This window comes from Rhagoletis pomonella, unplaced genomic scaffold (genome assembly GCF_013731165.1).
Source record: "Rhagoletis pomonella isolate Grant_MI unplaced genomic scaffold, Rhpom_1.0 Rhpom_scaffold_00003, whole genome shotgun sequence".
In the NCBI taxonomy this organism is placed as follows: domain Eukaryota; kingdom Metazoa; phylum Arthropoda; class Insecta; order Diptera; family Tephritidae; genus Rhagoletis; species Rhagoletis pomonella.
The window spans coordinates 61,636,442-61,649,281 of record NW_023458557.1 but is presented as its reverse complement, the minus strand read 5'-3'; the positions used below and the strand labels follow the sequence as shown (position 1 = coordinate 61,649,281).

Genomic DNA, 12,840 nt, shown 5'->3' with positions numbered 1-12,840 from the left:
ATATCGTTACTATAATTTGCAAAGACCCTAACCAATATTTTTTTTTACTTTACAAGGCAAGCAAAACAACTTTATAAAAATAGACCCTACTCTGAGAGAAAAATCAACCAAAAATTGGTGAATATTACCAAATTAAAACTTGAAAAGGAATCAACGTGATTTTTGGTTAATATTAACAATGCCTTGGTTGATATTTTGAACAAAGGTTTGGTTATATTGACCACAATTTTGTTTACAGTAACCAAACTTTTGGTTGGCGATTTTTCGTTTGAATACGTTTATATTTTGCACTTCACAGATGCTTTTTCATAATTCGGAGATACAAAACAAAAATTTTTATTATTATTTTAATATGATGCCTCTGGCGTAGGGCTGCCAGAGGTCCCGGTTTTCCCGGACATGTCCCCGTTTTAGACTATTTGTCCCGGTGTCCCGGTCCAACCTTAAAATGTCCCGGGTTTCGTTTTAGTGTCCCGGTTTTTGATTTGATTGCACAAATTTGAATAAAAGTTCAAAAATCACTACACTAAGAGAAAAAACGCGTTGTAATATTCAGAAAAAAGTTACGAATTCACTGAGGGAAATAACGCATAGTAAACATGAATATTTTCTATTTGATTATCGTTTAAAAATGTTCGTATTTAAAAATAATACTTTCATAACACGCACGCGTGGTGGTGGATTCAAACTCAACATTTAAATGCACATTTACATGTCTGGCTGTAGCTGAGTGCGCTACGATGCTTGTCACAATTTGCTAATTTCCGGAGGGTCAGGGTTCAATTCCCATTACAACCAGCATGGAATTTAAATATTTTTTAACTTAATTATGAAAAAGCAATCGGTAATTGCAAATCGCCTCATTTTAATATGGGCGTAATTGAATTGAATATTTCTATACTAAATACTAAAATTTTTATACTTAATAATGGAGTTGGGTTGGTGCTCTTTCATATGCGCATTTTTTTAATTTAGCACGCTTTTTTAATTCTAAACTTCCGGTTTAATTTGTGAAATAGTCACATTTAGAGATAGTTGAACTTTGCACAAGCAATAGTTGATAATTAGTATATGTACCTAAATACGTTCAAAATGACGTGCACAGAGTTTTACAATTATATTAAGGAAAAGACAGAAGTTTTGAAACAAGTTCACAGCAACGAAAAATACGACTGATATTTTAATGTTATTTTGTACTTAAATTTTTTTCTTTCATGAAACCTAGAGTACTTATAAGTCCAGTGCCGTACAAAATTATTGGCTCGGAGGCTCCTTCATCAGATCACAATTTCTAATCACATCTATTAGAAAAATTTTGAAAATGTAGCTTTTGAGCCAATTAATAAAGTGCAAGTCTGAAGTTGCCAGCAAATTTCGTTGATTTTTAACATTTATTTTTTTGTGCTGACAGTGTCTTCCGTATAAAAAGAATTATCGAACATAGTTTGTATGGAAGAAACCAAGAAAAAAGAATACCAAAAATCAACTAAAATTTAATGGGCTGCAAATATTCATTTTACAAATTTTTATAAAAAGTCTGAATAGAATGTTGCAAATTTGTATGCAAATTTATTGAATTTTCCCGAGTTTAGCACAAAGTTTATTAATTTTATTTTTATGTTTTTTCATATATTTAGTATAAACTGCAATTTTATAAAGAAAAAAAAAAGGTTCATGCATTGTGAAAAATTCTCTGTGCTTTAGTTGTGATAAGTTGTTTTGTTTTGTTGGCGTACGTTGCAATGATCTCATGATCTCATGTTTTTACGTTTTTGTTTTTGTCTGTCAAAATAAAATTTCACTACATCCTTTCGCATGTCGAAATGAAAAAGAAGGGAGCGAGAGGCCCTCCCTAAAGTGTCCCGGTTAGGCAACAGAGATATCTGGCAGCCCTACTCTGGCGAGATGAGCAAATAATAGCACGCATCTCTACACACTCAGCTACAGCGGCTTTACAAATGTATCTTCAAATGTTCAGCTTGAATCAATTTTCTTCGTCGTTTGGTTTGGATCAGTGGCATTTTCGAAAGAAGTATTGGCTAGGCCCTTTAGTAATTAAGGTAGCGATATGTTATGTCTTCAATAGTTGTGTTTAATGAAACTGAAATTGTTTACAACAGATATCTGATGAAACACTTTTCACGGAAAAATTATCAAAACAGTTGAGTTATTGTCTCATTTCAATGAAAGACAATTCCAAACAATTAGATACCTGCTTGTGAGTGAGTGACACCAACTGTTAATTTTTTTTTCAAATTACATATTACATAGAAAATTTGCAAGCGTTTGCTGCAACATTTGTCACCGCATTAATTATGACTCGTGTAAATCAGAAATAACAGCATGCAGTAACCAGTCAACTGTATGTTGATTAACTATTACATTAGAGAGTGGACGAGTGACAAGCTACACAAGGAGAAAAGCCCACAGAAATGGGAGATTAGTAAAAAGTTTCCCAGTGAGAAATGTTAATTTCGTAAAAAAATTTAAAGACCAGAGACTGGAAATAATAGGTTTTCTTGAATAGCATTCTGACTAAAATTCATTTCCGCTAGTAGCTGCTTCATCATAAATGACATTCGACTGGAATTCGTTATCATGTTATGTGTAATACCAAACTTTCTATTTCGTTGATTCATTATTCCATAAAATCTAGTTTGCATATCCCAAAAATTTTCTATCTGGTCACATTCAACCACCCAAGCATACCTCGTGTTTGTCGTTATTCTACATAACTTAGTTGACATTTTGCTGCTGCCGCATGCAAAGTTGCAGCTGTCAAAAATTTGAGGTTGATTAATGTGCCACATTTTGTCTGGGTGACAACAGACAGCAGTAAGATATAACAGACAGCAAGAGCAAAAACAACAAAAGCAAATTTATAACAGCAGCACTTACATAGTTGCCGGGAGGCATATTTTTTTAGCATTTACTAGTTGCTCGGTCGGTTTTATGTATGGGTACAAGCGGCTGCTTGGGTTGCTAGTCTATTTAAGATATTGTCAGCTGTCAGCCAAAACCAAAACAAAGAACATATTATTAATCATGAAAACATATATGAGGATAACGATAAGACAGAAAATATTAGTTACAATAAATTTAAATTCAGATGGATTTGGGTATTACGAGGACCTACATAGCACCAACAGTTTAGCATTTTTCAGCAGACGCATAAGTAAGTACCTTTGAAAAAATGGCAAGTGATTAAATGAAATTAAATATTTTTGCAGTTGAGTGATTACAATATTTTTACGTAATAATTTTCCAATTGTTTTTATGTACATATTTTTTACATTTTGAACAAGCACCAACAAAACTATGTTGTAATGTGCTTTGCAAGTTGGCTAGTTGCCACTTGCTGTTAGGTGAAATTGACAGTTGGACAAGTGGTTAACAGACATTTATACTACCTGTTTTTATTGCTGTCATGTTCATATTAATGCATGAATTTATGTACGTATGTGCAAATAAACATTTTATGTATACAAGTGCTGGTGTATTTAAGCGATATTTCCGTTGATTTGAATTTTCCTACAAATATACCAGCAGAAGTCTTAACTTGAAGATGTAAAAATTAAACCGAAAAACCCGTTTTACGACCTGCCAAAGTGTGTTTTAATACTAACGTTATATAACATATTATTTATTTTAATATAAATGCGTTGTACTTATCTTTATAAAGCAGATAGAAAAGAAAAAGTTTTGTTATCATTTTGACATGTTGAGTCTGAGCAATTAGAACCTGGGACCTCCCGGAAGCTAACAAATAATAGTAAGTACATCCACACACTCAGCTACAGCCGATGCAGGTAAACGTTTTTTCGAATTTGAATTTCAGTTTGAATTACATATAAACATAGTTCAGATGTATATACAATTCGTTCGAAAATTTAAGTTTGGCTCAGTAACTTTAGACTAAGAAGAAAAGTGGCGTTCGAAACTTTTGACGCAGTTTACTTCTATTTTACATGTATTTATTTTAATTTTTTTGCCGCCATTTTGATTTTTTTCAACTTGAGTCCAGATTCGTAATAGACGGCCCCAAGAACCCCAGAGGAAGATATATCAAGTTGATCGAACCGTTATTAATTTTTTTGGCCGCCATATTGCATTCGCAATTACGAATTTTCAAAGTCAAGCTCTAGGTTCGTAATTGGCAGCCCCAAAAACTGTTACTTTTTCCTATTTAGTGTTGGGTTCTCCAGTGGCACAAAATTTGTAAAGCAAAATCTAATTTGCGGTTAGTTTAGACGCGATAGTTGAGACGCCATGTTGAATTTTTTAAAAAGCCAAACTGTTTTCGATGGGAGACAGCTATACGATGATTTAAGACCTTAATCTTTGTAATCCCTCTAACAGAATTTTGGCCACCTAACTGCACCAATTGACGTGGAACGTCCCAAAAACAATTAAAATAAACCATTCGGTACATAGTTACGGTTTCTCGCTGTTTTTCAAAAATTTCTGTTGAACATAGGCTCTAGTTACATCTAGGGTTGCCAATATTTTCTAAGATATTTATAGTACTTAAAAAAAAAAAAAATGGAAAGTATATAGTACACTTCAAATATATATAGTATTTTATTTAAAAGAAAAAGTATGCACGATGTTTAAGCGATGGAAAATTTATTCCTGTGAATGCCGCAGTTGTTGTAATAGAGAGTAGAAATGAAATAATTTTAAGTAAATTTGTTAATTCTTTGTCAGTTATGTTACCTTTCTTGATTATAACCTTTTTTTGATTATAAACTCACAATTACATTTTACTTTAAAGAATATTTCATTTAATATTTTTATTTCAGTATAAAGTTCATCCATTTTAATACACATTTTTTCGAGTAAATTACTGAAACATATTTATATTTATAATTGAAGAAATATAGTATTTTTTCCAACAGTATATAGTACGCCGACCGGAAAAATAGTACAATACTATATATTATAGTACGGTTGGCAACCCTAGCTAAATCTGGCTTGAGAAAACCACGTGAAAAAGCCGCTTCCCTTACATCGCTATGCTTACCGCATTCCCGGTCGTCATATGCGCGTCGCACAAAAAAAAAACGGTGGAGAATGGAATTCGCTATAAGTTTGGCAATTTTAATATACCAATAGGTATTTTCTACAGAAACAATTTTTCGCACATTTTTACTAATTATTTGCAATAAAAAATGTTTTTTCTTAAACTGTAAATAAAACAAGTAAAAAACTCTAAATTCGAAGGAGCCGAACATTAAATACCCGGCGAAAGTATTAAACATAGTTTTTTCACCTTTCCGAAAACTACCGCTACATGGTAAGCAGGGGTGGTTTTACCCCTATTTCAAAAATCTTCGATGAAACAGTTAGACATAATGAAATATACTTATATATATAATTATATGTGGACGGTATCACGCACATTTTTCAAAGTTCCATAATAATGTTACTTATTTCAAGGGATTGTTGGTAGTATCAATTTTGATTAAATTAGCGTCCTTAAATTTCGAAGTTTCAAGCATTTCTGAAATTTACCGCTATATGAAAAGCGGGCGTAATTTTAGTCTGATTTCAACAATTTTCAGGGTTTTGCTTTTATGTGGCAAGTACAATAATCGTACCGAGATTGGTAGAAATTGGTTGAACGGTTACCGTGGGCGGTGCCACGCCCATTTTCCAAAATTTTATCATAAACGTATTTTTTGCTAAAGAATTATTGCAAGCATCAATTTTGAATAAACTAGCTTCGGTATTTACTGATTTTCCGAAGATTTGGCATTCTCTAAATTATAGCTATTTGGAATGTGGACGGGTTATTGTCCGATTAAAAAAATGTGTATAATAAACAAATCGTGGTACAAAACTCGATAACACTATTGAAATAAAATTTGCCAAGTTTAGGAGGAATTAATGAATCGGTTACCAAGTTATACACATGTAATCATAAGTGGGCGTGGCTACGTCCATTTCCAAAAAAAAAAAATCAATATTGTTATTTTTCGTCTTAAAGATCATTGTAAATATCCATTTACAGTGAATAAGCTTTAGTAGTTTCTAAAATATCGCAGTTGTCGTATTTTTGAAAACTACCGTTATATGGGAGGTAGTCGTGGTTATTGTCCGGTTTTTTGCATTTTCAATACCATCAGTCAAAATATGTACACACACCGAGTTTCGTTAAGATATCTTAACTTTTACTCGATTTATCGTGTGCTCAGACGGACGTTCAGTAACCGCTTAATCGATGTATTTTTTCATTCTGATCATTTATGCATACATTTGTCTATATCTATCTCTATTCGTTTTGCCAGTTACAAACAACCGTTATGTGAACAAAGTTATAATACCCTTGTGCACAAGTGTGCTCGGGTATAAAAAATGTGGGAAATTAAATTCTCTACTAATTTGCATATGACCTTGTTTACAAAAATGCAAAATAAGCCTGCAAATTGCAAGCATCCCAAAAAACCTAAAATCCAAAATGGCGGAATGTTCCCACATCAAATTGAGAGGGCAAGATTTTAAATCCATTATCTACGTGTAAAATAAAAAAAAATTGCGTCAAATGTTCCGAACTACAATTTTTCTTTTCGAAGTAATTTAATCTAAATTTACTGGGCTATTACTTTTTTCTAATTGTATATGTATTCTGTCGCTTTTTTGCAATTAATTTGAACTAAAATTTCTACAATTTTGTTCTCATAAGTATCTACTGCTCTAAGCATTCTCTTTTACCATACAAATTGTTAAAACTATAATCTTTTGCCGACAAAAAATTAAACGAAACGGTCGACAGCTACTATTTGGCCACATGCAAATAGTTCGGTTTTCTTTCCTTCAAATTTGTTTAGTAGCTCTTTTACCACGAGTAGCCATAGCAGTGTTGATATTGCACTACCTTATGATATCCATTCGCCCGCTTGATTGCTCAATCTGACTTTACTCCACACCTTTCCGCTCTTTTCTTCCATAGTTTTATGGGGTTTTACTCCATAGATATGAGTATAAAGCGGCTTCTGCATTGACTAATATATTTTAGGTTGCTTCTCTTAACACTTTGTTAAATTAGCCGCTTATATCTAAAAGCACTTCTTGAGCATATACTTATGTACATATGTATGTACTTTGTGCTCTAGTGCTTTTTTATATTTAGTAGATACCTGTAAAGAAAGTGCAGCCTCGGTCGAACTGCCATTTGTGTAGGAATGTTATGCCTTAAATAAACAAACTTGCATGCATTATGTTGCCGTTTGCAACAATATAGTTTGCATACTCCAAATCTTGAAAAATTTCAAATTTTTACGAAAGATTGTTGTTTTTTTTTAAATATTGCACAAAGGTTGAATCCTGGATTTATGTATAAGCTTTCTTAGGAATATACTATCTTCTATATATATAAAATAATAGTCGTTTTCGTTGTTCGAAGTTAACTCATAAACTACTAGATAGATTTAAGTCATATTTTCAGAGATTATACCCACATATGTACCCTGTTATACGTTACTATAACACTCGCTAGATGGCGCTGGGGTCGAGTTACTTATAAAAGTCGTATTTATTAACCGATTTTTTTCAAATTCGCAGCGTGGCTACCTGTATGATGAAAATTCCTTTGCTAAAAATGGACCCGTTGAAGTTTAGGTATTTAGAAAATCCGTTTTTTTTATAAAATCTGATTGGAATTCCTAATGCGTATTCATTTCATGACAAGCAAAGGTTTTGCTGAAAGGGGACCCAATGGATGACGCTTCAGCCGAAATATATAGAAACCCCCACGGGGTTTGTTTTGCTTTGGCCCTATGTTTATCTTAGACGAATTTACTTTTCAGATGGCTAAATCAAGGATGCGTTTAACTATGCATATAAAGACCGTAACACTGTGTAAGCGTGATCTTTCATCTACCTCCGATTGACGAAGTTGCTCGAGGCCGCCGTTATTACAGCAGTAAGACTCGAAGAAACCAATCCATAAATATTAAGACGAATTGTAAAAGTGGCGAATTGGCAAGGAAAGATTCGACCACATCTGTCCAAGAAGGAACAGGATAGGTATATCAATGGCTTCATTTGAACGATATTCATGAGATCACATGACTCATTTCGCCAATGTACGGGAAAACTTTTCATCCTGTGCGAAAGCGAGGATTATTGGCCCTCCTATAATTGAAAACGCTCATCTGTGCTCTTGAGTTTCCTTATAAGAACTTTTATTGGCATACGCATCGCACCAATGTTGTAGTCGCAAGATCATAGAAAAAGATTACCCATGTTTGGCAGAGATCTCACAGGTGGAAATAAGACCATCGGTAAAACGTATGAAATCGAAAGGGATTAGTATTCCATATGGAATCACAGCGCTACTAATCTTGGCATATGTGTGAGGAGGACTCCGCTTTTTAGTCGTTTCGATTTAAACTAGAAATGTTGACTTTGCAGACCACTTTTGCTTTTAAACGCTATTTTTGTATTGGCCAACGCAAAAGATCTTATTAGGCGCCGCGAAGTAAGCGGGCATTCGCTAGTATTTTTTATAAAAAAGTAATAAAGTAAATAGTCAAAACTAGTCATAATTTGACTATCGTATAGTTGTGATAAGTACTATACTTAGCATAAAATATATCTAATATAATACGATTATAACATAAAAAAAATATGCAAAAATCTAACCTTGAACTTTTTTGTATATAAAAGTGATGGTACCATAACTGTTCGAAATAAACAGTTAAGAACTGGATCAAATGTTCATGACCGGGGGACAACTAAGAAGACATAGATAAAAACATTAACTTGCGATAGATAAAGAACCAGTACAGTCGATTTTTACTGCAGGTAGATCGCCGTAAGTTATGGACCACTTCTATTTGCCGCGGGGTATTTAAACTTTCTGGCATGCATAAACATATATAAATCACGATTGTCTAATCAAGAAAATGACATGACATTTTTTATAGCGTTTTTGCAATTTTGACTGACGCGCCAGACATGCCAGCTGTCATGCCGATTTGTCTCTTATTGTTGCGTAGGTCTTTTACATAACGAACGACGCGCACTAGCTAGTAATTACGTCAAAACGAGTGTTTTTGACAGCTTGAGTAATGACAAAATTCTCAAAGTAAACACATATACGAATTAACAAACATTTGCGTACAGGCCAAGCATTTACGCTATTACAAGATATTGCGAAATATGTACAATTTGATAAATTTGCGCTGGCGTAACACCCTAATGCGTCAATATCAATCAAAAGTAATTAAGCATGTTCAATTTTGTTTGCTATCGATTGAAAAAAAATATAAAAAATAATAAATAAATGTTGCATTAAAAGCCAAGAATTCATTAATTTGCTTCATGCTAAGTGATCTTTTATAAATTACACTTATATGTATATGGCACGTTCCATGTGTTTCAAAATTATTTAGTTTTTATCGCACGGTGTTACGGACCTGAAGTCGGACTAAAAAAATTCAAAATGGCGGACCCAATTTGACCGAATATGGATCCGCCATTTGACCGAATATGGATCCGCCATTTTGAATTTTTTAAATCTGATTTCAGATTCATAATCAGCGGCCTGCAGAACCCCCAATTGAAAAGTTTTACGCGAATCCAATCGATTTAGATTTTTTTGTCCGCCATATTGGGTCCGCCATTTTTAAGTTTTCTAATCCGATCACAGATTCGTAATCAACGAATTCGATACATCTCGAGTACCAAATTCTGAATGAATCCGGTAAATTTTTAAAAAATCTTTCGCCATATTGGATCCGCCATTTTGAATATTGAAATTCTGATGGCACATTCCTGATCCGCGACCTTAAAAACACTAGAATCCGTCTTGATCTAATAACTGACAACTGTTTCAACAAGCTGAATGACACATTTATTTGCGCGTTTGCGGACATGACGTTTTCTAAGGGTCGCAGCATTTACGTAATACTGAATTCTGCCACATTTTATTTGATGCATTGTACATTTACGAGTATTTTGACATGCTTTACGTTAATTTTTATCCCATAGAATTTTGTGCAGAACTTTGGTCTGTTAGACATGGAACGTCCCATATGTATGTATATTCGTATATGTATTTACACGTATTTATTCACCCACAAGCAAATTGTTTTCTGATGCGTTCATCTATGTCTTGAAATCCTATAATTTAATAATATTCACCTCACAGTCAAAGCTTAATCATAAAATTTTTTTTGCGCTTAATCTTTGCCCACTCTGGTTTTACTTACATACATACATACACATGTATTTACCTTGTTGAGGTGTGCTCACCTCACCTTCCCAACTTCAAAGCGAACGATTTCCACGCGCTGTCAAAATGGCGCCAACACCATTAAATGATTTTATTTGTGTTGTATGAAACATAATATGTAAATATGTATGTAGATAGATAAAACAGAAGCAAGCAAAATACTTTAGCACCCAAACTAAAAAATGCCTAAAATGTAAATATGCACATACATATGTGTATGTATGTATGTATGCACACATGTGTAGATGCGAATACGTAAGCGTATACTTTTTCTGCTCAATGTGCACATATTTGCTGTAATTTAGCCGCGAAACCACCCGCAAGGGAAAACAGAACACAATACAACACAAAGCTGATAAAAGCAATATCCAACTTGTCAACGAATTCTTTTGAATTGTCAATCAAATTAAAAGGACTGACAATGAAACTAATTTGTGTGTATGTATGCAAACAAGGGATGTTGCGAATGTGCAATTTAAGACATCCGCGAAAAGATCAGCGTATGCGGATGCCAATGCTTATGCCAGTATTTTTAAGAAATAATTTTGGTAAATTAAAAATAATATAATAATATTGTTTATTTTATTTGGTACATGAATTAAAAAATTATAGCAATATATTTAATAACAAGTAAGAAAGTCTAAGTTCGGGCGGAGCCGAACATTAAATACCCGGCGCAAGTATTAAATATATGTTGCCTTTCCGAAACCTTCCGCTAGATGGTAAGCCGGGGTGTATCAATTTTGAGTAAATTAGCGTCCCTCAATTTCGAAATATTGAAGTTTCAAGCATTTCTGAAATTTACCGTTATATGAGAAGCGGCCGTTATTTAAGTCCGAAAAAATGAAATCAATCGAACTGCTTGGTCCTGAAATATAAGCATTTAAAGAGAGTGTCGTTACGTGACAAAAAATGGAAGTTGATTTTTTCTTTTCTTACAAAATTGCAAAACTCTGCGAATTGTGGATGGCCATTTTCATGAAACTTATTTTAATATGATTTGGAGCAACTCTAGTTGTTTTTAGAGTTTTTTGAATTAATGCAACTTGTTTCAATTTTCTTTTACAACCCCAAGTGTGAAACGTCACGGACATAGCGTCACGTGACATAAATTTCCATCGTTATATTTTTGTTAATATTGCTTTTAAATGAATTTTCAACGCAAATAAAACATGTATTTTATGTAGAATATACTTTATATTTTGACTTCAGCGCCAATTCAGGGTCAATGTATTAGAAATCTATGATTTATTATGTTTCAACCACATACGCCAAATTCGAACCAAATCGGACCATATATACGGTTTTTCGAAATATCTCGACCTTGGCACCACCTAGGAAGACCATTTTATGCAAACATGATTCTACTTACATAGCCAGTATATATTTTAAAAGCAGATAAATCGGCCCGTAAATACGTTAGATATAAAACTTTTATTTTTTTTGTCGTGGTGGACCTTCCGCTGGAAACACCCATATGTATGTTTCTTAAACAAATATTTTACCTAAATTGCATTGCTTTTTGGACTATTGTGTAATCGCTACAAAGCGGAAAAGTACACAAATATCACACATTACCTGCCATAAAAACAAATGGCGGTAAAAATGACATTCTGATTTGACTGATTTGCAAATGATTGAAAATGAAATGTGCAACGATTATTCATTTCCAATGTCATTACTCTTGAATGTATGTGCGTAGGCATGGATATTCATAATAAATTGTTTTGACTGCTTACGTACTTGCAAACATGTGTACATATGTATGTATATATGTGAATAAGGACAGTCATGCGAAATATAGGCATTTATAAATTATATAACAACAGCAAAAGTGCTTAATTTTTTATTGAGCCTAAAAGAAGAACGCCATTAATCAGTCAGTCAGTCAGCCAATTTGAAGGTTAGGCAATTTGACAGCTGCCAGCCTTGCTGTGTTTTTCGCTTGCAAAAAATATTGAAATATGCATATTTATATGATTACGCACTTATGTGCATACATACATACACACATATGTATGTATGTAGGCGCTAATATCATGGTTTCGTGCATGATAAATTTTTGAATTGCCAAGATACAAACGAAAATACGCAAGCGTATGCATAGTGCTAAATAAAACGAACAAAAAGGAAAATGTGCTATCAAAAAACATTTGAGTGATGAGCACAATAATAGGACTCAGCAAAATGGCAACAACAGTCACAATAATCAACGGGGTTGACATATGTTGAAATGGCACACAATAGTGACATATTTACGTAGTTATAACAACCGAAAAAAGACAACGTCAATAAAATCCATTTATTATTACAACGCTTTTATCAACTTGCAATGTTGTGGATCCAGAAGCTTTCAATGTTGTGTGTCCGACACCACAAAGCAAAGCTTTGAAAAGCTCCTATAAAAAAGCATAGTGAATAGGGCGACATCTGTAGTGAAGTAGTGCATAGGGCGATAGCTGTAGTGAATAGGGCGAGGTAGATGACATCTAGATGTCGCCCTATGTACTACGTTTGCTACACCGGAAATAGACGACACGTCAATTCTTTAATTAAAATTAATTGGTGCTCGTTCGTATGTACATACATATGTAAATGCA

At 33.5% G+C, this 12,840-nt stretch overlaps 1 protein-coding gene across 5 annotated transcripts in view; it reads left to right on the top strand.

Annotated features, from left to right (window-relative positions):
• Positions 1-12,840, top strand: part of LOC118735346 (zinc finger protein Elbow-like) — a 228,093-nt gene that overhangs the window by 154,310 nt on the left and 60,943 nt on the right. The window lies entirely within an intron of this gene.